Consider the following 23,056-nt stretch of genomic DNA (forward strand, 5'->3'; position numbering starts at 1 on the left):
TATCGATGCCCCTCTATTTTGTGGGGTATACTCTCCCAAAGGTATGCGACCAGTATACTATTTTCACAAAGATTTTAGTGGCCAATGTGCCAGTTACACAAAGAATTAAATAATAGCTGAGGGTTCGGTACTTTACCGCTCAACGCTGCCGAGGCCGTCCGTGTAATATCTTCTTTCTTTGCGCTGCCAGGACCAACGCGGCGTCCGCACGTGATCCGTCAGCCTCCACTTGGCATCCCACGTGACGGAGATAATAGAGGTTCCCCAGGCCCTAGCGCCCGGACCGAAGGTGCGGCAACTTTGTGTGTTGATCCTGGCCGAACAAAATTTTAGACATCCACAAGATATGTATCTATTAGTCCAGTATTGGCCCCATGAGTATCTCACTGTTCTGTTCCAGACGCGTTTCGGGGCTACACATGCCCCTTCCTCAGTGGTTGAACAGTGAGTGTCAGAGGCTTCCTTTTATATGGTATACACGGGATAAAGCAGTGCTTGCTGGGACAGTGAGATAACCTCAATATATGGATCCGGACTTCCGAGCACTGGATAATGCGGAAGATCCAGTGAATTCAAATAACTTAATATATCAATGGATACAATATACACCAAATGCAAAAATATACTTCTAAATATGATTCTTGAAAACCCCAAAACAAAAATGTAAATCATATAATTACCATAATATGTCTACACATCGAAAACACAAAAACGGAATTGCGGTTTAAATGCGTCTTCTGTGCGTTATTTGATTTACATCGTATTTCACAATATTGGTATCATGGTGCTGATCTAGGAGACTAAATCTAGCCTATAGAAGTACATGTGTCCCATCTAGTTTATGATGTCAATGCATGTTACTGTGAGAAGGTAACAGGTAGTGTTGCTAGGAGGGATACTTGCAGATGCATGGGGGAGGCGACCTGCTGGGGAGGAGAGATCGGGGTGCTGATAAATAGCCTGACCCTGATGTCCCGCCCCCAACAGACAGCCACCCCAATATTCTATAGAAATCCAAATACTTCCATTTCAGCATTTAGACCTCTTGGAATTAAGGCATCGAAATCAAATATTCTTTTGGACTCCACTCTAGACATATGTGCAATGTGATTCCCAAGGTCTCTTGACTTTGTCAAGTGCCATATACATCAAAGTGGAAGGATCACAATTGTGCTGTTCCTTAAAATTTTTGGAAAGGGAGTGTTAATGTTTGCCAAATGTTTCGCTACCCTCTTTTTTAGGGTCCTCTTTGTTCTCCCAATATACTGTTTCTGACAGGAACATTTTAGAAGGTATATCACATCTGTAGAGTCACAGGTTAACCCTTCTTTGATGTTCAGACTAAATGAATTTTGTGTGGAATTTACTTTTAATATTTTCTTTGGGAAAGAGGTAATCCTACATCTATAAAATGAACAACGTCCACATCTATAAAATCCCTTAAATCAGTGGTCCCCAACCACCGGTCCGCGACCCAGGACCAGGCCCTGGATGATTGTTTGCCAGGCCGCGGCAATACAGACAAGGAGAAATGCAGGAGCCGGCAATCTCCATACCAGTATGACAATCCCTCAGGCAGCTGCTCCCAGCCAATCCCAGTGCTTCTTTCATGTACACCTGATGTGAGAGCAGTTATAACAGGCTGATTGGTTAGTGGTTAGACAAATGCTGATTGGCATAAATGGATTAGGGGCGGGGCTTAGCACAGTCGGAAGTGTAGTGTTTTCAGGTTAGTGTTGCTTGCTGTTAGACCAACCTATAAGACAAAACTCAAATTGGGTATATAAAATACACTGGGGTCTAGTATAATATACTGAGCCAACCAACAAAAAAAAACAATAACCCCATAGAAATGAGAGAACACACATATAAAATATATATGTAGTTTATTGAAACACAATACAATAACCATTAATGTGACACAAGGCACTAGGTAAAGGAGGGTGGGACGCCCCGTGTAGCGGGACATAGACAACCACCCTCACATATACCCGACCAACAGGGAAAAGGGGTCACAGACACAGGGTATAAAACCGCATAAAGATGGGAAAGCTGTAAGTTCGCCAAAAGTGACCTATAGACATATGTATGCTGCATGCATGTAAATGGTCAGTATGGTCACACATAGCAGACTTGCCCACCTATGGTAACATAAATGGCCATCTGGGAAATACAGATAGCCAAATGTATCACAAGTAGAGGCGAAGCAAGAATGCTATGTGTAAGCAGTAACACTAAAATAACAAACTAGCCATGCATGAAACAAAACATTAGTTACCCATGGTATGCTGGATCCCCAGGTCTGTGACCAGAGCGCGTTTCGCCACGTGACTACCTGCAGTTCATGACCCTGTGTGCCGTGTGGGCCCTAGCTGCTGTCATAGGGTTGTCACTAGGTAGGTGATGCTTTGTGTTTGCATCATACAATTTGTTAGTTAAAGAAGCAACCTATGGCCTTAAGTGCACTACAAAGCCAAGCAAGCCCTCAGCTATTTACGCCATGCAGACACTGAATAGATATTGTAGAGGGGGGGGATTGTTGCCCCATGCAGTATAATATCACCATTTGGCCCACCCCATGTGGTATAATGTCACCATTTGGCCCACCCCATGCGGTATAATTTTACCATTTGGCCCACCCCATGCGGTATAATGTCACCATTTGGCCCACCCCATGCGGTATAATGTCACCATTTGGCCCACCCCATGCAGTATAATGTCACCATTTGGCCCACCCCATGCAGTATAATGTCACCATTTGGCCCACCCCATGCAGTATAATGTCACCATTTGGCCCACCCTATGCAGAATAATGTCACCATTTGGCCCACCCTATGCAGAATAATGTCACCATTTGGCCCACCCCATGCAGTATAATGTCACCATTTGGCTCACCCCATGCAGTATAATGTCACTTTGTCCCCAGCCGCCTCGTACAGTATAATGTCTTTGTGGCCCCATGCAATATAATGTCACCTTGTGGCCCCATACAGTATAAGGTCACCTTGGCCCCAGCTGCCTCATACATAGTGGTATATATTTGAATATGCACCTTGTGTTTTGTTATGCGCGGGAATCAGTCAGTGCCGATCAGATCCCCCCTAAGCCGCCCCCCCCCCCCCCCCCGATCACTGGGACAATTGTCTTGCATAAAACCGGTCCTTGGTGCAAAAAAGGTTGGGGACCACTGCCTTAAATGACAGCCGATGTTGCCTACTACTAGTCCTTTCATTCCTAACTGACGGAGCTACTTTTAAGCCCAAATTTGGAACTTTAGTGTATGTAATCTGTGGAGTGTTTGTTAATTCAGATCCAATAATTCTATCATTAAGTAAATGATACCAATGTTTTTTGATAATTTTTTCTACCATCTTATACTCAGAATGAAAGGGCGAAATCATTCAAGTGTTTCACCTTTTTTTTATTTCTCGCTTAGGGGAGAAAAAATCCTTTCTATCCATGGCTCTTATTTTATGTAGTGAGTTTTCAAGTAGATGCGTAGGGTAATCTTTATCCAGAAATTGTTGTTTAAGATGAATGACTTCATTCTCAAATTGTTTTTCATCAGGACAATTTCGTTTCAACCTCTGAAACTGGCTTGTAGGAATATTTATCAGCCATCTAGGGAGGTGACAACTGGAAAAACTAATAAAACTATTCTTCATCACTGGTTTAAGATGAGTGCTACAAATGAGTTTATGTTCATCTACCCTAATATTCAGATCCAAAAATTGTACATTGGTTGTACTGATAACAGGAGTGAATCTAAGATTCCTATCATTTGTGTTGATGTCCTGTAAAAATTGATTCAAAGATTCCATCGTGTCCTGCCAAATGAATATGATGTCGTCTATCTACCGACGCCACAGCACCAGACTCGTCCCAAGCTTGGATTGGATGGTATCTGCCTCCCACTGCGCTATAAATAGGTTTGTATAGCTAGGGGCGAATCTGGTGCCCATGGCCGTCCCTCTTTGTTGCACATAGTACTCATTATTAAAAACAAAATAATTGTGAGTCAAAATATATCTAAATATATCCTTCCAATGTACTATTTGTAGTAAGTTGTCTATGTAAAGCTTCCAAACCTGCTAAGTGATCAATTATTGTGTAGAGTGAGCTTACATCTAAAGTTCCTAGAATCCACTCTTTCCTCCAAACCAATTCCTCCAAAATTTTAACTATATCCGTAGTATCCTTAATATATGAGGGTGTGGTCCTAACCGTAGGCTGTAATAGTTTGTCAATATATTGGGAAAAATTTGAGAAAATAGAATTTATGCCTGATACAATAGGCCTGCCCGGTGGCGAATTCAGATCCTTATGTATTTTGGGAATACAGTAAAATACTGGTATTCTTTTTCGTGCATTAGTAATACATCTCGCCTCTTGTTCCAAAAGAAAACCTGCATTTGTTCCCCTTCTACAATATTCAACCAGTTCTTTATGATAATCCTCGGTGGGGTCCTGTCTAAGTTTCCTTTATGTACTTTCATCGTTAAGTTGTCTCCAACATTCTCGTAAATAATCCTCAGTATTGAGAATCACTATACCCCCCCCCCCCCCCTTTGTCCACGGGTTGAATAGTGATCTTTTTGGTAGATTATAACTGTTGTATGGCTTCTATCTCCTTCCTAGTGAGATTTTTCTTTACCCTGTGACTCTTAAGTTGCCTTAGATCCCTTTCCACATTTAGTTTGAATGTTGCTATTTCATGGCTTATCTCCTGCTTTGGGTATCTCTTTGACTTTACTCTTAATTCTGTATGTTGATACCTGTCAGTATTAGGGTTGATGTTATTTTCCTTAGTTACTGGATTTTTTATATAATTTTTTTTAAGGCATATTTTCCTTTTCTATTCCTATATAGGTGAAAAATTTATCTAAAGTAGTGGTAGGGGCAAATTTGAGGCCTTTATTTAAAAGTGCTGTCTGCGTGTCCGTGAGTTGTGTTTTGCTTAAATTTACTATGTTTGACTTGATTTGTGTTGACCGTAGTTGTTTTTTCTTATTCGAGTGTCTCCCTCTCCGATTCTTACCTCGTTGTTGTATTGTTGTGTTCTGGTTTGTGTCCTTGTGATGTGAACCTTGGATTGGTGATAGTGACACAAGAGTCTTCTACATTTCTTAATGAACAGGTCCGGATATTAGGCACCCACATATACAGAGACTTACCTGGCATTCCGTTGCACCAAGTGACTTCTTTAAGGGTGGATAACCCCATTCGAAGAGTATACCCCACAAAATAGAGGGGCATCGATATAACTGAGACTTTAGACACTTTCAGTTGAGTTTGCACAGTTTATTATCCCTAAGAACATACAATCTAAGGGAGGATTACCCCAATAATAGGGGCCTATTTACACTGTGCAGTACTCAGATCATTCACAAACAGATGGACTTGTGCCAGAGCGTATATAGTCTGGAGTTTTTTGGTTTTAACTTTTGATGTGTTTTATTTATTTGATATTATCCAGTTTTATTGATTTGATATTAGTTTAGAAAGAATAACATGATCCTTGCCATTGGCTTATATAGTGGTCCATGTACTGCTAGTTCTAGTATTCAATTATATATTATTTTTTCTTGCGGTATTGGGGGGTATCGCGAGGTGTGCACCAGTCCATTTTCTGGGATCTAGGTAGAACCGCTAATCTTCCATTTCTTCATATTCTACCAATGGAGGCGCTATATCAGTGAGGTTAATTCTCGTACACAGAAAATCACATTCATGGTTCTATTATAACCAGAAAGGAGCAACACACGTAGAAGATAGATGAAGAGTTGGTAACAATGAGTCCCACTAGAAATGTTTCCAAAATCCACAATCATTCCAGCCATATAGAATTTCATTGGAACTTGCCGAGCATCTAGGAAGTATTGGGGGATCTCCTGACTGTCCTGAAACAGCTGATGTCCCTTTGATGGGGTTTTAAGTAGGGGTGCACCGAAATGAAAATTCTGGTCCGAAACCGAAACCGAAAATTCAGGATGCCCTTGACCGAAAACCGAAACCGAAACTGCCTTTTTGCCCAAATACTTTTAAAATACTTTTTTTTTAATGATTTTATTAATAATTATTTTTCATGAATGAAATTCATCTGTGGGTGGCGCTGTTATGGAGAGGGGGGGATATGTGCACTGTTATGGGCATAACAGTGCACAGATCCCTTTCCCCATAACAGTGCACAGATCCCTTTCCCCATAACAGTGCACAGATCCCCCCTCCCCATAGCAGTGCCATAGACCGATCCCCCTACCCATAACAGCCCCGGCCCTGCTGCTCACAGCAGACTAATCACTCACTGCATCTTTATTTTACCTTACAATCGTGACGCTCCAGTAAGAACTCTGCAGGCAGAGCGGAGGGCGGCGTAACGTCACTTACTCACGTGATGCACCTGCTCCGCCCACTTTATGAATGAAGGAAGCGGAGCAGGCGCGTCACGTGAGTAAGTGACGTTACGCCGCCCTCCGCTCTGCCTGCAGGGTTCTTACTGGAGCGTCACGATTGTAAGGTAAAATAAAGATGCAGTGACTTAAAGTAAACCGCCCGCCCGGCGCGGGTGACAAATCCCACAAATCCCAAACCCCATATTTTCTGACGATATGTACCAATATCGGCCGAAATGGATTAGGCCCATTTTCGGCCGATATTTTCGGCCGCCGGAATTTCGATGCACCCCTAGTTTTAAGGGTTTTGTTGCCATCTTCTGACTTAGGCTGAGTTCACATCAGTGTTCAGCCTTGTCATTCTCTCCGTTATAGGACCAGGAGAACGGAAAGGACGGATACGGCACATAACTGAGCCAAACGTAGCCTATGGACCCCATAGACTATAATGGGGTCCTTTAGGTTTCGGCTCCGCTTCAAAAATCTTCTTCTAAGAGGAAACCTAACGGACCCCATTATAGTCTATGGGGTTCATAGGCTCCGTTCGGCTCAGTTATGTGCCGTATCAGTCCTTTCCGTTCTCCTGGTCCTATAACGGAGCAGGAGAACGGAAAGGCTGAACACTGATGTGAACTCAGCCTTAAAGGGGTTTTCCCATCTCAGACAATGAGGACATATCTCTAGGATGGACCCGCACCTACACTGAGAATGGAGGCCCAAAAGTTGCGGAGGGCGCACTGCTGCGCATGCACAGCTGCCTCCATTTATTTCTATGGGGTCACTGAAAATAGGCAAGCTCCCATTCAAACCAAGCTCCCGGAAACCCGGGGTCCTCCTGCCACCACCTTCCCTGCTTTGTTCTCGATATAGGTGCGGGTCCCAGAGGTGACTTCCTTGAGATATCCCAGAGATAAGCCCCAATTGTATCAGATGGGAATACTCCTTTAAAGTGTACATGCTTATGGAGGAGACAAGTGATTAAGCTTGTTCAGCCGACAGCTATAGCATGCGCAGGGTTGGCTCTAAAATAAAATGCCAAAACTACCAAAAAATATTAAATTTAAAGGGGTATTCTGGTTATAACGAGTTATCCTCATAACTATCAGATCAGGGATCCTATTGCCGGGACCCACACTGATCACAAGAACGGGGGCCCTGTACCGCGTGGAGCCCCCCGCCCCAAATGGAACGGAGCTGCTGGTCGAAAAAGCGCATTCATTTCTATAGGAGCACCGGAGATAGCCGAGTACAGAGGACCATAAAAAATGTGATAATTGTTACTTGCAATATAAATTGTGGATCAGTGCTGGTTTTCAAGAGCGTAACATAGTAAGGGTGGGTTCACACTCGCGTTAGGTATTCCGTTATGGCTTTCCGTTATAACATGGTTACAACAGAAAATAACAGAATGCCCAGACAGAATGCAAAATGGAAGCCTTTAAAAGGCATTCCGTTTGCTCTCCGTCCTAATAGAAGTCTATGGGAAAGCATAACGGATCTGTCTGGGCCCCGTTATGCAAGACGGAAAACAAAGTCCTGTCGACAGGACTTTGTTTTCCGTCTTGCATAACGGGACCCAGACGGATCCGTTTTGATTCCCATAGACTTCTATTAGGACGGAGGGCAAACAAAATGCCTTTTAAAGGCTTCCATTTTGCATTCCGTCATAATACAAGTCTATGGGCAGAAGAACGGATCTGTCCTTCCGTCTTATGGATTCTGTTGTTTTCCGTTATAACAATGTTATAATGGAAAGCCATAACGGAATCCCTAACGTTAGTTTGAACCCACCCTAACCTTGTATGAAAGGCTGAAAATCTGTCGCCGGAAATTCACTGATAAGCCAGACATTGTGCCTGGTTTAACAGTGAATTTCCTGAACTCCCTTCAAGAAAAAAAATAAAGTTTGTTCCTGACTAAATCTGGCAATCAGGATAAGGTTACATGCACACGAACGTCGTTTGTTTCCGTGTCCGTTCCATTTTTTTTTCCGGATAGGATGCGGACCCATTCATTTCAATGGGTCCGCAAAAAATGCTGTCCACATCCGTATGTCCGTTCCGTAGCCCCGCAAAAAAAAAACAGAACATGTCCTATTCTTATCCGTTTTAGGCATTGATACAATGGATCCGCCAAAAAAATGGATGGCATACGGATGTCATCCGTATTTTTATTTTTTTGCGGTTCCGCAATTGGCGGAACATAAAACACATACGGTCGTGTGCATGTAGCCTAACTTGCAATACCGCTGCTCTCATACACCTGTATGTTCCACATTGTAGACGGCAGGTGGGAAAGAGACCACAGAACGGTCACCGACTCTTTCTAGTGGCCTGGCAATAAGTACTTTCATGGTAATTTACAGAAAACATGGATACCATGGTCCTGGGATTCCTCTAAGCCTGGTACATATGTTAAGGGCAGCGCTAGGAATTCCGTTATAGTGTTCCGTTATAACAGAGTTGTAATATAACGGAATTTTGGGACGGAATGCAAAACGGAACCCTTTAAGAGACATTCCGTTTTGCTCCATCCTTATACATATCTATGGGCACAAATAACGGTTCCGTTTTGCTCTGCTATATATGACGGAAAGAAAAGTCCTGTCGACAGGTTATATTTGCCCATAGAAATATATTAGGATGGAGCAAAGCGGAATGTCTCTTAAAGGGTTCCGTTCTGCATTCCGTCCTAAAATTGTGTTATAATTATGCTATAACGTAACTCCTAGCACTGGTGCGAACCCACCCTAACATATACAGAGAGAAGTAGAATGTAGTAGCCTCTGATGGCTAACCTCCGGCACTCCAGCCGAGGTAAAACTACAACTCCCAAGATGTACACTTGCTTGACTGTTCTCAGAACTCCATAGAAATGAATAGAGCATGCTAGGAGTTGTAGTTTCGCCACAGCTGAGGTGCCGGAGGTTAGCCATCACTGGCGTAGGCCCCATCTATGGACTTAGTCTAATGTAATCCCATAATTCAGCAAGTAGCTCCATATGTCATTCTTTTTCTGCGATTTCCTTATGTGGAAGGACCCAGCAATCTTCTGCAACTCCGGTATCTATGGTAAGTCACTGCAGATATAACGACTGTATATTATGTAATGTAAGCCTAACTGTGTACACCCAACATCCGTCAGCTGCACAACAGCCAACAGCAATAGTTTACACTATATATAGGCGTATATAGGTAGTAAAAGAAATGTGAATCACATCCAGGGGCCCTTAAAGAGGACCTGTCACCTCTCCTGACATGTCTGAGTTATATAACTACTTGCAATCCCTTTGTAATAACAATATCTATGTTGAGCCCTTTCTTTATTATTCCTTCTAAAAGTTATGACAGCTGAAGTGAAGGGCCAGTTGGGTGTCACCAGTTGGGTGTGTGTTCTTGCACAGTCTAACACTATCCAATCAGTGCTGCCAGTATGAGACTCCCCACTGGTAACACCCATCTGTATCTTCATTGAAAACTACTAGTAATTCATTCATAACTTCTAGCAGGAATAATAAAAGGGATGGCGCAACACAGGGTCATAGAGGCAGCGCGTTATTGAGCAGGGGGAGCTAAGCAGATTGAGTTTTGTTGGAAAAGTTTATTTATAACTTGTATTTTATTCATTTCAATTCCTGCTCATTCTGGGCTTTGGAGTCCAGGGGGCGGTCCTATCAGTGACTGACAGCTGTCTCTGTATACACAGTCATAGAGGGAAGGCTGTCAATCACTGATAGTCCCGCCTCCTGGACTTCTCTATACCGTGAGTCAGGTATCATGTTCAATGTTAGAGTATCCTGAAGACATAAACTCTCTATCAACAACCAAAGCTTCTTCTCAGAATCCGGGTAGATATTTCTATGAAATTTCAAAAGAATAATGACTGAATGGAGCCAATCATCTAACGGCAACAAAACACAAAGAGGATCCTCCGCTATGTCAATGGGTAATACCAGTAGTACAGGCGTCGTCTGCAAGTAAACAGAAGAAAGAGGCGCACCATAGGGTGATAACGTTCTATAAAGGTAAGTATTGTGCTCCAAAATGGGAGGCTCACCTTGAGGGGTTGTGCAAACCTTAGGCACTAAGAAGCTTGTCTCAATAGTGTAGGGTGGATCCCAGGAAAGGTGGTATGCAGCCATGGATGTCGTTCTTCTTAACGGGAATGCCTGATTCCCCAAGAAGATTCGGAAGTGCTCACCAACAGGAGAACATCCCTCGGCTCAAGGAACCAGCCAGAGGATCCAGGTTGATGCAGATTATTGATGATTTATTGAATAAAACAACGCGTTTCGGGGAGCTATCTCCCCTTCATCAGGTAAAAACTGCATATAACCTATTGGTAATTAAAGCAGATATATATACAAATAGTAACACATGAAAAGAAAACGCCAAAAAGAAGAAGGTCAAAGATCAAGGGGAGGGGGTGTCCAGGGGTGTAAAGGACATTCCCCCACGACAAGCACAAAATAAAAATCAAACTGATAAAACAGACAAGAGGGTAGATAAAATCCAAATAGATGGTGGTACAAGTGGTTAACCACAGAATGTATTAAAGCATATTAGAATGATATCAATATAGAAAATGCTGTGGAGAGTCACATGATCACTGCCGAGATCATGTGACTGCAGGGAAGATCATGTGACGTCTGGTTGTCTAAGTAACCAGATACTGAGTGCACATACTCATCCAGACGGATAAAATGTACAGTCGGATATGAGGACCTAGGAGGAGGAGACGCCTTAGCGCACGTTGCTAGGTATTCGGACGCTGATGCCCGAGGCAATATCTTGGGTTGATCCTAGAGAAATGTCAGAAGACGCTGTGGTTCTGGTTGTGACATATGTGTCCCTTAGATGGGAGAAACATGGATGGTCGTTATTAGTAAAAATCAATGAATGGCAAAGAATAAAACAATGATTGGTCCTTACGATTTAGCCTAAATGAAAGGGTGGGGAGGAAGGATCGCAAATATGTGATTGGATAGTTACAGAATAAAAGGTATTATTTAGCTTTAGTAAATTCTGTGGTTGACCACTTGTACCACCAATGTCTATTATCTACCCGCATGTCTGTTTTATCAGTTTGATTTTTATTTTGTGTTTGTCGTGGGGGAATGTCCTTTACACCCCTGCCCCCCCCCTCCCCTTGACCTTTGACCCCTTCTTTTTGGTGTTTTTTTTCATGGGTTACTATGTGTATATATATATCTGCTTCAATTACCAATAGGTTATTTGCAGTTTTTACCTGATGAAGGGGCGATGGCTCCCCGAAACGCGTTGTTTTATTCAATAAATCATCAATAACCTGCATCAACCTGGATCCTCTGGCTGGTTCCTTGCGCCGAGGGATGTTCTCCTGTTTGTGAGCAATGGGTAATATTAGACACAGTCCCTCATGGTCATATCCTGACTACAGCCATCATGTGCTCAGAGTAATATGAGAACAATCATAGAACTAACTCTCGAATGCAGTATTGCGGTATATTCACACACAGCAGATCTGTTACAGAAATGTCTGCAGGCCCTATTCAGATAAATGACCTTTATGTTACGTCACTATCCAGGATCACTACATGCGGTATACAAAGCAAGTACATAACCCATGTGGACAGACCGGAAGACAATGACGGCAGGGGGTCCTTTACTTGGCCGCTAGGTTTTGGTGGGAAAATTCCAAACAAAGGGCTCATGCACACGGCCACAATTTGCGGTCCCCAATGCACGGGCAACATCCGTGCGGACCCTTGAATGGGCACTTGATCCATCTGCACCGCAAAAAATTCTATTTTTTTGCGGTGCGAAGGCACGGAGAGAAACCCCTCAGAAGTGAAAGGGGTGCACAAAAGCTAGATTATTCCCCATCTGACGGCTCATGCACACGAACGTATTTTATCTCCGTTTCCGTTCCGTTTTGTTACAGGTCCATATGCGGAACCATTCTTTTCAATGGGACTTGTAAAAAGACGGAAATGACGTGTGCATTCTATGTCCGTAAGTCCGCTCCGCAAAAAAAAAAACAGAACATTAGGGTTGTTGCGGGTATCGAAATTTCGATACCCAATCGATACTTTTGTCCCGGTATCGATACGATACCGGGATTTCCGTTTTTTCGATACTGGGCTGCGCTTCTGCGCAGTCTAGTATCTCTGAACATGAGCGCGCTGCTATCGGCGCGCTCATGTTCTCTCTCAGCAGCACGGGGAGAAGGAAGCTGTCCTCCCTCCCCCCTGTGCTGCTGCCGCTGCCACCAATGAGAAGAGAGGGGCGGAGGAGGGGCGGCAATGAGAAGAGAGGGGCGGAGGAGGGGCGGCAATGAGAAGAGAGGGGGTGGAGGAGGGGCGGCAATGAGAAGAGAGGGGGTGGAGGAGGGGCGGCAATGAGAAGAGAGGGGCGGAGGAGGGGCGGGCGCACTGCGCCACCAATGATAGGATTACTATCGGAGCGATGGGAGGAGACATCAGCTTCACTAGTGGGCGTTCCTTTTCCCTGCGCTGCGATTGGACAGCGCTACAGCCAGGGAGAAGGAACGCCCACTAGTGAAGCTGATGTCTCCTCCCATCGCTCCGATAGTAATCAGCAGCATGTGGAGCAGGAGAGGAGACAGTAATGGGGCACTGCGGGCGAACGGAGCGGCGCCCAGGACTAAATGGTGAGTGCTGAGACATCGCTGGGCGCCGCTCTGTGTGGCCTAATAGTGAAAGTCTGGACTCATATACAGTAGTCAGTCTTTAACACATACAGGAGGCGGGTGCCGGCAGCAGAATCGCATTGCCGGCACCCTGCCCCTGACAGGGAGCTGCGATCAGCTTGCAGTTAACTGCCGCTGATCTGCTAGTACCCGCCTCCTGTATAAAGGGGTAAAATCATTGGTGGTGCAGTGTGCCCCCCCCCTCAATCCCCCCATCCCATTAAAATCATTGGTGGCACAGTGCGCCGGCCCCTCTCAACCCTCCAGTATTAAAATCATTGGTGGCAGTGGCCACAGGGACCTCTCCACTCCCCCTCATTGGTGGTGCAGTGGCAGCTTCTGATCGGAGCCCCAGCTGTGTAAGCCTGGGGCTCCGATCGGTTACCATGGCAGCCAGGACGCTACAGAAGCCCTGGTTGCCATGGTAACATCCCTGATGCTGTGTGCACAAAGCACAGAGCAGCAGGGACAGTGTGGAGTCCTATTCACCCTGATAGAGATCTATCAGGGTGAATAGGAAAAGGGATGAAAGATCCCAGGTTCTAGCCCCTAAGGGGGGAAATAGTTATTAAATAAAAAGTGAAAAAAAAAAAAACACTAAAATATGAAGTATAAATCACCCCCCTTTTCCCAATTTCACATATAAAATATATAAATAAACATATTACATCGCCACGTCAGAAAAGTCCAAACTATTAAAATATAAAAAAAAAATCTAGGTGGTGAATGCCGGAACAGAAAAAATAAAATAAAAACTGCGCGATTCGCCATTTTTAAAAATGAGGAATGCACGTGGCTTTTTTTGTTTATTTTTTTCGCGTGGTATCGAATGGTATCGAGTATCGCAATACTTTTTCATGGTATCGAAACCGAATCAAAAATTTGGTATCGCAACAACTCTACAGAACATGTCCTATTCCTGTCTGTTTGGCGGACAAGGATGTGCATTGTTACAATGGGTACACAAAAAAAACAGATGCAACATGGACGTCGCATGGATGTCATCGTTTTTTTTTGGTGGATCCTTGTTTTGCGGACCGCAAAATACATACAGTCGTGTGCATGAGCCCTAAATCTGGGCAGATTACAGGTAACATAGTAACATAGTAACATAGTACATAAGGCCGAAAAAAGACATTTGTCCATCCAGTTCGGCCTGTCATCCTACAAGTTGATCCAGAGGAAGGCAAAAAAACCCTGTGAGGTAGAAGCCAATTTTCCTCACTTTAGGGGAATAAAAAATTCCTTCCCGACTCCAATCAGGCAATCAGAATAACTCCCTGGATCAACGACCCCTCTCTAGTAGCTATAGCCTGTAATATTATTACACTCCAGAAATACATCCAGGCCCCTCTTGAATTCCTTTATTGTACTCACCATCACCACCTCCTCAGGCAGAGAGTTCCATAGTCTCACTGCTCTTACCGTAAAGAACCCTTTTCTATGTTTGTGTACAAACCTTCTTTCCTCCAAACGCAGAGGATGTCCCCTCGTCACAGTCACAGTCCTGGGGATAAATAGATGATGGGATAGATCTCTGTACTGCCCCCTGATATATTTATACATAGTAATTAGATCTCCCCTCAGTCGTCTTTTTTCTAACGTGAATAACCCTAATTTTGATAATCTTTCAGGGTACTGTAGTTGCCCCATTCCAGTTATTACTTTAGTTGCCCTCCTCTGGACCCTCTCCAGCTCTGCTATGTCTGCCTTGTTTACAGGAGCCCAGAACTGTACACAGTACTCCATGTGTGGTCTGACCAGTGATTTGTAAAGTAGTAGGAATATGTTCTCATCACGGGCATCTATGCCCCTTTTGATGCAACCCATTATCTTATTGGCCTTGGCAGCCGCTGCCTGACACTGTTTTTTGCAGCTTAGTTTGCTGTTTATTAAAATTCCTAGATCCTTTTCCATGTCAGTGTTACCGAGTGTTTTACCATTTAGTATGTACGGGTGACTTGCATTATTCCTTCCCATGTGCATAACTTTACATTTCTCAGTGTTAAACCTCATCTGCCACTTATCTGCCCAAGCCTCCAATCTATCCAGATCCCTCTGTAGTAGTATACTGTCCTCTTCAGTGTTAATTACTTTACACAGTTTAGTGTCATCTGCGAAAATTGATATTTTACTATGCAAGCCTTCTACAAGATCATTAATAAATATATTGAAGAGAATAGGGCCCAATACTGACCCCTGAGGTACTCCACTAGTGACAGTGACCCAATCTGAGTATGTACCGTTAATAACCACCCTCTGTTTTCTATCATTGAGCCAGTTACTTACCCACTTACAGACGTTTTCTCCGAGTCCGAGCATTCTTATTTTATATACTAACCTTTTATGAGGTACAGTGTCAAATGCTTTGGAGAAGTCCAGATACACGACATCCATTGATTCGCCGCTGTCAAGTCTAGTACTTACCTCCTCATAGAAACTGATTAAATTAGTTTGACATGACCGATCCCTCACGAAGCCATGCTGATATGGCGTTATTTGCTTATTTCCCATAAGATGCTCTAACATAGCATCTCTCAGAAAACCTTCAAACAGTTTACCCACAACAGATGTTAAACTTACCGGCCTATAGTTTCCAGGCTCTGTTTTTGGACCCTTTTTGAATATTGGCACCACATTTGCCATGCACCAATCCTGTGGGACATTCCCTGTCAGTACAGAGTCCACAAATATCAGAAATAAGGGTCTGGCTATGACATTACTTAATTCCCTTAGGATACGGGGGTGTATGCCATCCGGTCCTGGCGATTTGTCTATTTTGATTTTTTTAAGTCGCTGTTGTACTTCTTCCTGGGTCAGACAGGACACTTTTAATGGCGAATTTATTTCAGCATTCAGCATTTCATCTGACAGTTTATTTTCCTCAGTGAATACACTGGAGAAAAAAATATTTAACAGCTTTGCTTTCTCCTCGTCGCTCTCTGCGACTCCCCCCTCATTACTCTTTAAAGGGCCGACACATGGAGTACTGTGTACAGTTCTGGGCTCCTGTAAACAAGGCAGACATAGCAGAGCTGGAGAGGGTCCAGAGGAGGGCAACTAAAGTAATAACTGGTAGGGTAGCAACGTGTGGTTAATGGGTTAACCTGTGTGATAAACTTGCTCAAGAAAAGATTAGGGTATCTGCCCAGTACCGGACAGGTCATTGAGTCTCATGGCACTTTTACACAGGTAGAGGAACGTGTGGTTAATGGGTTAACCTGTGTGATAAACTTGCTCAAGAAAAGATTAGGGTATCTGCCCAGTACCGGACAGGTCATTGAGTCTCATGGCACTTTTACACAGGTAGAGGATGGGGGCAATTATTGGGAATGAGCAATCGTATAGACACTCATTCTCAATAATTGCCTGTGTACAGGTGCCACCGATCACCCGAAGAATGAGCAAACACTTGTTTATCGGGTGATCGTTACTTTCTTATAACAGCGATGTGCTGCTGACAAAAAATGAAACTGTACAGGGCTAAATGATCACCGTAACGATCGTTCATCCCCGGGAGCATTGCCCATTTTATAAATAAAGGGCCCTTACTAAGTGTCGGCCCACAATGAGCACCGATGTAACAGGTCAATCGGCACTAAATGGGGGGTGAACAATCGTTAATACGATTGTTCTGTCCCTGGGCTGTTTGCCCATTGTCGGCAGCGCACCCCCTGTTTCGACAATGATGATTTTTAGGTCCACATAAAAAATGAGATCTACTGACAAACAAGCAAACCTTGACCACCTGCCATGATGACATGCACAAACGATCAGGGACAAGCATTATCTGCCCCTGTAAATGGGATGTATTTTGTTTGAGTTTTGTGTGTTGCATTTCCCTGTCATTTGTATTTAGGCCTGAGGCAGACTCCTGTTCGTCCCTCCTTTTGGAGGAACCGGTTGTCTCAGTCCTGACATTAGTACCGGGGTCCTATAGGGTGAGTTAGGACATTAGGTATCCTGTGTATGAACTCGCCTTGGACTTTGATTAGGGTTTTTCTAGGAGGTTTCCTTCTCCTTTCCCTAGTTTCCGGGCCTTATTCCCTCCCCCCTTTCCCTCCTATGTTCGGTGTTTCCCTCCCACACCCGAAGGTGACAATAACCCCCCCACACACACATAGAAACATTGGGGGGTACCTGTAAAGAGAAGATTACTTAGCTGCCCCCCCCAGCGTTGGCCCCCTGCTCCTTCTCCTCTAGGCCTGTCCTGCTCCACTGCTGAGGGGTGAGACCTCTGCTCTATTCTTTCAGCCCTCCTATAGCCAAATTGCACACAAAATGTTATGCCAAGTGTGTGGCTGTGATATACTGCCTTTATATAGGCCGCTGTGTTAGGCCTCTTTCACATGAACGTGTGCGTTCTGTGGCCGTATTGCGGATCCGCAATACACGGGCGCCGTTCCGTGGGCATTCTGCATCACGGACGCGGACCCATTCACTTGAATGGGTCCGCAAATCCGGAGATGCGGAATGGAAGCACGGAACGGAACCTTGCGGAGGCACTACGGAGTGCTTCCGTGGGGTTTCGTCCCGTACTTCCGTTCCGCAAAAAGATAGAACATGTCCTATCTTTTTGCGGAATGGGCAGATCGCGGACCCATTAAAGTGAACGGGTCCGCGATCCGCTGCGGCTGCCCCATGGTTGGTGTTTGTGCATTACCGCCCGCAATTTGCGGGCCGCAGCACGGCCACGGGGCGCACACGTTCGTGTACAAGAGGCCTTAGGATTGTCTATTAGTGCACTGATGGAGCAAGGGCACTGTGGTATAATAACTGAATGCAATGTATTCTCTTTATAAGTTACATCTTCTATGCAGGGACTTGTAGTTCCACAGCAGTCACTGCACTGTAGCTATATATGTGGCTGTTCTGTTCTGTTCTGTTCACTGCATATCAGTGGTGGGAAAATCAAAGAGGAAGGACATGAGGGACGGGTGCGGCACTGCTGAGTAAATGGGTACTGCTAAGTAAATGGGTACTGCTGAGTAAATGGGTACTGCTGAGGTCATGGGTACTGCTGAGGTCATGGGTACTGCTGAGTAAATGGGTACTGCTGAGGTCATGGGTACTGCCGAGGTCATGGGTACTGCCGAGGTCATGGGTACTGCTGAGGTCATGGGTACTGCTGAGGTCATGGGTACTGCTGAGGTCATGGGTACTGCTGATTAAATGGGTACTGCTGAGGTTATGGGCACTGCTGAGGTTATGGTTTGGGCACTGCTGAGGTTATGGGCACTGCTAGGGTTATGGTTTGGGCACTGCTGAGGTTCTGGTCATGTCTGAGGTTATGGGTACTGCTGAGTATATGGGCACTACTGAGTATATGGATACTGCTGCAGTTATGGGCGCTACTGAGGTTACGGACGCTAGTGAGTTTATGGGCGCTGCTGAGTTTATAGGTACTGATGAGTATATGGGCACTACTGAGTATATGGGCACTGCTGCGGTTATGGGCACTACTGAGTATATGGGCACTGCTGCAGTTATGGGTACTGATGAGTATATGGCACTACTGAGTATATGGGCACTGCTAAATTTAAGGGCACTGATGAGTATATGGGCACTGCTGGAGTGTAATTTGTGCTCCTAGAATAAGAGGCCCTGGTAAATAACCACTAATCAGCGTCATCTCCATCATACGCTGCATTTTTAGAGGATGTGACCTCAGACTTTCACGCTGCCAGCGACATTCATCATAAAACCTCAAGAACAGCAGAGGATCAGATAAAACGTCTTGTGGCGCTCAGCATGAGATGACATGTCATTCACTTTACGCTTCACAGCCAGAGGAAGCAGCCGGGTATCTGACAAAACAACATACGAATACTGTGGTAACACAACGGAATATTTTATATCCCGGGGCCCTGGGGTGACACCAGACCCAGCACCCGACCGCCATGACCTTACACAGGGAAGCTCGGGACATCTGCACTGGATTGTCCTCTGCTCAGCAGAGTGTTTGCTGTTCAATTCAGGAAAGTTACAGAACACAGATGTAGCAGAGCTGAATTTGTCTTTTTTCAGGCTGCACGTTTTCTGCATTTAGGGTCGCCCCCCACACACACACACGCACACACACACACACACAAATTTTGTCCTCATGTCTTTTTTTTTTACCAGTAAGAAACACCAGAATAACCACAAGGTTGTTTTTTTTGGGCATTTGTTGCATTTTTTTGCAGTATGTTTGCTCTCTAGTGTTTCCTTTATGGAGGTTTTTTTAACAGTGTCCAGAAAGGCAAAAAAGTCAACAAAAATGACAGTAAAAAAAAACATTTGCGTGTCCTGTGTGTCATATATACCATAGACCATTAGCTAATATCTGGAGCTGGTGTTTTTAGCAGAAAAAAAAGCCCAAAATAACCCACAGGTACAAAGAAACAAGCCAAAAGTGCAGAAAAAATCCTTATAACTATATGTGAAACCGGCCTAAGGGCTCATGCACATGAACGCATTTTAAAAAAAACGGAAATAACTCCTTTTGCATTCCATATCTATATGTCCGCAACTCTGTTCCGCAAAAAAAACTGAATATGTTCTATTCTTGTCCGTTATGCGGAAAAGGACAGGCATTGTTACAATGGATCCGCAAAAAAACAGATGTCACACAGATGTCATCCTTTTTTTTTTTGCTGATCCGTGTTTTGCGGACTGCAAAATACATACGGTCGTGTTTGTGATCCCTAAGGCCTCATGCACACGACCGTATGTCGGATCTGCAAAAAATACGGATGACGTCCGTGTGCATTCCGTATTTTGAGGAACGGAACAGCTGGCCCCTAATAGAACAGTCCTCTCCTTGTCCGTAATGCGGACAATAATAGAACATGTTCTACCTTTTTACGGAACGGACGGATCACGGACCCATTCAAGTTGAAATGGTCTGGATCCTTTCCGGCCGCCGCACAGACATTGCCCGTGCATTGGGGACCGCAACGGCCAAAGGACTAAGGCTAATTTCAATCTGGGAAATACATCCGTAACATGGAGTGCGTTTCCCGGACTGAAACTAGCCTAAGGGCACAACCACACGCCATGGCTGTGTTCGTAGGGGCCACGTCTGCCTCTAATGAGACCGCACTGTTCCACGGGTCCGTATTGTTAATGGCCGCGCTGTATTGTACCGCAGCGGTACTTGACTGCAAACTGCGACACAACCGCGCAACGTGGTTGTACCCTAAGATCTCCCAGATAGAACCATTTAGGCCTCATGCACACGACCGTTGTGTGCATCCGCGGCCGTTGTTCCGTTTTCCGTTTTTTTTCGCGGACCCATTGACTTTCAATGGGTCCGTGGAAAAGTCGGAAAATCCACCTTTTGGCTTCCGCGTCCGTGATCCGTTTTTCCAGTCCGTGAAAAAAATATGACCTGTCCTATTTTTTTCACAGACAACGGTTCACGGACCCATTCAAGTCAATGGGTCCGTGAAAAATCACGGATGCACACAAGAGAGTCATCCGCGTCCGTGATCCGTGTCCGTTTTTCCTATCATTTTCAATGCAAACTTGACTTAGTTTTTTTTTTCACTTTTCATGTCCATGGATCCTCCAAAAATCAAGGAAGACCCACGGAAGAAAAAACGGTCACGGATCACGGAACAACGGAAATCCGTTTTGCGGACCGCAAAAAAAAACGGTCGTGTGCATGAGGCCTTAACCTGCAGTCCTATGTAAAAACCGACAGAGATAGCCTCATCATGATCAGTTATAACAAACCGCAGACTCGGCTCTGCTACACCAAAAAGACCCAAATCTGCACAATCAAAACAAAGAAGAGGTGACAATCAGAATCACTCCCATCATAGGTAATCACTCCCATCATAGCCGAGGCATTCATTCCAGTCTGAAGGACCAGTTGGAGCCCGTACCCTCTTATGATGCCAACTGGGACCAGTATAACATATTTCCACTGGTTGGTTGCTATGGTTATGGGTACATTCTGCCATGAAGTCCCATTTTGGGGACGTGCACAGGTCACACAGACTGGTATATGCCAGGGAGAGGCAGAGGACGGTCCACCGCATCCCCCCTATGGGCACATGGAAAGTCACACAGCGCAGCGGCCTCCCGCACAGTGTGCACACAGCCCTGTCACCCGGGCGCTAAAGTTCCCAGAGCCCGAGCCCTGACTCACCCGGACGGCGGCTGGACGCGGCGCAGGCGGCTGGGCACTCAGCGTGTCTTCATGGTGCCCCGGGCCAGGGAATGGGGATGCCGCTCACCCGCTGCCTTCCTCCTCCAGCGTCCTGCAGCCGCCCAGCCCCGCAGTGACGCACAGGCTGGAGAAGGGGCGGCGGGAATAATGGAGGGTCCTCTGTCCTGCCCCCTGCAAGACTCTGTGCCCTCAGCCCGGGCAGCGGGAGGACAATGTGAGGAAAAGGAGGAGCAGGGGCTGGCACACTGCACCGGACCCTGGGAGAGGGGGGCATGTCTGGCTCTAATCTATCTATTATCTATCTATCTATCTATCTATCTATCTATCTATCATCTATCTATCTATCAATTATCCATCTATTATCTATCTATCTATCTATCTATCTATTATCCATCTATCTATATATCTATCTATCTATCTATCCATCTATTATCTATCTATCTATCTATCTATCCATCTATCCATCCATCTATCTATCTATCTATCTATCTATCTATCTATCTATCTATCTATCTATCTATTAGCTATCTATCTATCTATTAGCTATCTATCTATCAGATTACATTTGAATCCTGATCAGGATTCTGATCACAATGAAAAAATGCATTGGAAAAAACGGATCCGCCATTTCTGGACTTTAACTTTTTTTGCACATTTTTCGGATTTAACATGCAAAAGCCGGATCCAGTTTGATGGAACACACGGCGCCGGATCCGGCATTAATGCAAGTCAATGGGAAAAAGGCCGGATCCGGCGTTCAGTCAAAGTGTTCCGGATTTTTGGCTAGAGGTAAAAATACAACATGCTACGTTTTTCTGAAAAGCCTGATCAGTAAGGCTACTTTCACACTTGCGGCAGAGAGATCCGGCAAGCAGTTCCGTCACCGGAACTGCCTGCCGGATCAGGCAAAATGTATGCTAACTGATGGCATTAGTAAGACTGATCAGGATCCTGATCAGTCTTAAAAATGCCTGATCAGTCGAAAAAATGCATTGAAATGCCGGATCCGTCTTTCCGGTGTCATCCGGCAAAAACGGATCCGGCATTTATTTTTTCACCTTTTTTTCAGTCTGCGCATGCGCATACCGGAAGGACGGATCCGGCATTCAGGCAAGTCTTCAGTTTTTTTAGCCGGAGATAAAACCGTAGCATGCTACGGTTTTCTCTTTTGCCTGATCAGTCAAAACGACTGAACTGAAGACATCCTGATGCAAACTGAACGGATTACTCTCCATTCAGAATGCATGGGGACATACCTGATCAGTTTTTTTCCGGCATAGTGCCCCTGTGACGGAACTCTATGCCGCAAAAGAAAAACGCTAGTGTGAAAGTACCCTAAGTTCCCCATCCTTATGACTCTGCAGTGTGACAGGAAACCTATACTAACACTGGGAGAACATAAGACTGCTTTCAAAAATAGAACTTTTAATAGATTATTTCTATTAGATAATAAAATGCAAAGGGAATGAACAAATGATAAACGTGAGTCGGCCTTCGGTGTGAGCTCTCTGTGCCCTTACACCAGCAGCAGTTCTTCTAGGCACACTGTCAGACACCGTTTTTGAGAGAAGTAAGCGCAGATCTGGGGATGTAGGCTTGCTCTAATCCTTCTGTCTCTTCATCAGGGCTCTGCGGAGGCCATATCATCACCTCCAGGACTTCAGGTCCTTCTTTATGCTGAAGATAGTTTATAATGGGGTTTTCCTCGATTCTGATACTGACGACCTATCCTCAGGATAGGTCATCAATATCTGATCAGTGGGGGTCTGACACCCAGGACCCCCACTGATTAGCTATTTAAGAAGCCACCAGAGCT

The 23,056-nt window shown here is 44.8% G+C and overlaps 1 protein-coding gene across 2 annotated transcripts in view; it reads right to left on the reverse strand.

Moving 5' to 3' along the window:
• The window catches only part of LRRC8C (leucine rich repeat containing 8 VRAC subunit C), a 101,155-nt gene extending 79,743 nt beyond the window's left edge, over positions 1-21,412 (reverse strand). For both annotated transcript variants that reach the window (XR_005774226.1, XM_040407536.1), the window contains exon 1: positions 21,220-21,412. The gene's annotated coding sequence lies outside the window, so the exon portion shown is untranslated. The remainder of the gene's footprint in view (positions 1-21,219) is intronic.
• Positions 21,413-23,056: the final 1,644 nt, after the last annotated feature.

The sequence above is a fragment of the Bufo bufo genome, chromosome 9, assembly GCF_905171765.1.
Source record: "Bufo bufo chromosome 9, aBufBuf1.1, whole genome shotgun sequence".
Lineage (NCBI taxonomy): Eukaryota > Metazoa > Chordata > Amphibia > Anura > Bufonidae > Bufo > Bufo bufo.